Below are 3,045 nucleotides of genomic sequence, written 5' to 3'. Positions count from 1 at the left end.
TAAAGAGAGGGAGAAGGGAAGGCTAAAACATGAAAACATGTCACCTGTCTGGAGAACTCTATTGTTGACAAAGCAGCAGGATTAACATCACGACTTACAAAGGGATAGTATCAGCTTTCACAAATTCCAAATAGCTCTTCCTAGCATTCGGGGAAATCAAAGCCCTGGAAAAAAAAAAAACAGGGCTTTGTACATTTCTGAACAACGAAAATGTTATGAAGGAAATATACTTCCCCAAGCTTTATCGTATTTACCAAATTTAAGCAAGAAAGCACTCAGGTAGCACATTTCGGTCTCACGAGTCCCCCTGGAATGTGCCATGTTGCCTTTTCGTAAACATTCCGCAAGTAATAACTTCAGTCCAGTGCTGGTACGCTAGAAAGAAAGGGTCTAAAAATAAAGAATCCGCACTTGGATGAGCATTCTTTAAAAGAATTCCAACAAAAACACCACCATCCTTCATCATGAAGTGCTTCCATGAATCACTACTGACACACGCGGGTTCTAGCACAAAGATGAAACAGAAACCCTACAGGCATGCTAAGCCCGGTCTCTAATGCATCTTTCATGCGCCAGAGCTAAATGTTTATGGTCTGCGTCAAGTGAGCTGAAGAATAACAATAACCACAACTGCTTGCGTGACACATTTCCCGAAAGCTCAAGAGATGGCAACTCAAAGTATCGGTCACCTTTGCGTCTGGAACTGTCATGGCTGAAGAGTCCCAACTACCGCGTGACATGCAAAATAAGCTTGGGAGGTGGTGGTGGGGGGCGGGGGAAGAAGGGAGGGAGGATCGGGGTGAATGACTAATATTTTTAAAGCATCTGATAAATACCCAGCACTTTTTAAATGTTAAAATAGAAATTCAGAAGAAAAAAAAGCAGTTTAGCATACATTAAATAAATATTTGACTATGAGGATACTGTCTTCAAGAAAATGGTGAGCTTAGTGAATCGAGAGACGGGAGGAAGTCTGGGCCGTCCAACTCATTCATTGAGTGACCCTGAGCAAGTCCTTTAATTTCTCAGGATTCATGAGAAACGGGTAACACCCAAAGGTGAGGTAGGATGAGTTCAATGGTTTCTATGAACCATCAAGCACAATCTACAAGAAAAAAGGCATTACTACGACCAGTGCATCTAGAAATGGCATTCGAGCATCAACTCAGAAGTCATGAGATGACCAGTGCGGAATAGCGTGAAGTCTCTGTATTCACGAGCACTGTGACCCTCTACGATTTACTGTACAAGGGTCGAACGACACCTGCAAAGAGCTGAGCATAATGGAAACGAAGAGCATCACGCCCACAGGCCTAATCAGAAGAAGAGACTGTTAGAACCATGAGGAGCCCTAAAAGCCATCCCAGCCAACGCCGTCACATCGAGAGAGGAGAAAAAGGTCTCAGATCACAGAGTGAGTCAACGGAGAGCGAGGAACAGAACGCAGATTTGCGGACCTGAATTAGTGATGACGGGCCACAGCCCGAAGAGGAGAACACCGATGCCCGCCACGTGGTCTCACCTGATCTGCAAACGGGACGGCGGGCAGGGCAGGAAGAGCTTGTCAAGAGCAAATGGCACATGCTCACGGGAGGGCACACGCGAGGATGCTGAGGTTTACAATGGGGGACAAGTGAGAGCGACGTAATTGTCCAGCCATTAACAAAAGGATGCTTAAATCAACAGTGATACATCCATACTACAGAATGCTGTGCAGAAGAACCCCACACACACACACACACACACACACACACACACACACACACACGTACCGATAGGGAAGAGTGTGCCAGGACAAAGTGAGACGTGTCAAAACAACTCATACTGTGTTTATGGGAAACACTAACTCTAAAACATATAAAGGTATTTTACAAATTCAGAAGGGAACGCAGCAAAGTGACAGCCCTGTTTATCACAAGGGAGGGGGAAGAAATCGAGAGTGAGTTTTACTTTGCATTTCTGACTTCTTCATGAGAATGTGTTCAGGAATTAGTTGTATAAGTAAGAAGTGAAAAGAATTTGTATAAAGAAATTTGTAAAAGAAACTGAATAAGTATTCATTTAGGTGTATGTGGCCGAAATATTTTATTTGCCGATTTCTCTCACTGACACACAGTCGGGGAGAGCAGGGTGCCCTGGATGACTCCGCTAGATGAAAAGAAGTAACATTACGCATGGCTCATAAATTTTCAAAGAACTCAAAATGTACATTTAATACAAAATCTAGAGTTTTTTCTGTTCAATTCAAATATGACCACACGGTTTAAGTAACACCAAGTAATGTGATTCCTCACGGACATCACCTGGGTAGCTTAGTAAGAACAGGGACTTCCAGGCCCCTCCCCAGGGTCTGGTTCGGTAGGTCTTGGAGCAGGGACTACACCGTCAGAGCCTCAACCACCTGCCTCGGACGATCTGCCAGGAACATGTGACCCCCACAAGCGAAACGATACGTGAAAACCGTCAGAACCGAAAGGTGTACAAACATCACGCGAGTGGGAAACGGGGAGGTGAAATTGGAACGGAACAGTCCGAAGAGCAGCCATTGCCGTGAGAAGTGGAATCCGAGCTGGGTCTCAAAGGACGGGCAGGTTTCGGAGAGAAGGATGGGAGGAAGAGAGGAGGGAAAACGATGCGGAGCCGAGAGCAACGCCAGGCGGCGGCGCGCGCGGCAGCCGGGGCGGGGACCTGCCCGCAGCGCGGTCCATCAGGACGCAGCGAGGAGGGCAGCGTGGGGCGGGAGCGGCTGCTTTGGGGCAAAGCACGAAATCGAAATGGATGACGGGCATGGGACGCCGAACGAACACCGTGCAAACACGAGCCAGGATGGATGGCCTGGTGGCGACACGCTCGCTGACTGAGAAAGGGGAGACAGACAGCAGAGATGGGGAGACGAGGCTGGAGCTGGTTCCAGGTACGCAGAGCTGAGACGGAAAAACGGACGATACTTTCCTCTTCCCTTAATGACTCAGAAAGCCCCTGAGAAGCTCATCAAGCGTGAATCAACACGCTGAGTATCAGCGGTCACAAATGTATATGCAAGAG

The 3,045-nt window shown here is 47.3% G+C and overlaps 1 protein-coding gene across 3 annotated transcripts in view; it reads right to left on the bottom strand.

The window, feature by feature from the left end:
* The window catches only part of DISP1 (dispatched RND transporter family member 1), a 125,837-nt gene that overhangs the window by 19,947 nt on the left and 102,845 nt on the right, over positions 1-3,045 (bottom strand). Inside the window, exon 1 of one of the 3 annotated variants that reach the window (XM_025049828.1) lies at positions 99-160. The exons of the other annotated variants lie outside the window; for them this stretch is intronic. The gene's annotated coding sequence lies outside the window, so the exon portion shown is untranslated. Of the gene's footprint in view, positions 1-98; positions 161-3,045 lie in introns of those variants that run through there. 3 annotated transcript variants of the gene reach the window in all.

The sequence above is a fragment of the Pteropus alecto genome, unplaced genomic scaffold (genome assembly GCF_000325575.1).
Source record: "Pteropus alecto unplaced genomic scaffold, ASM32557v1 scaffold65, whole genome shotgun sequence".
Classification (NCBI taxonomy): Eukaryota; Metazoa; Chordata; class Mammalia; order Chiroptera; family Pteropodidae; genus Pteropus; species Pteropus alecto.
Note: the sequence above shows the minus strand (reverse complement) of the source record. Positions and strands in the feature narration are given on the sequence as shown.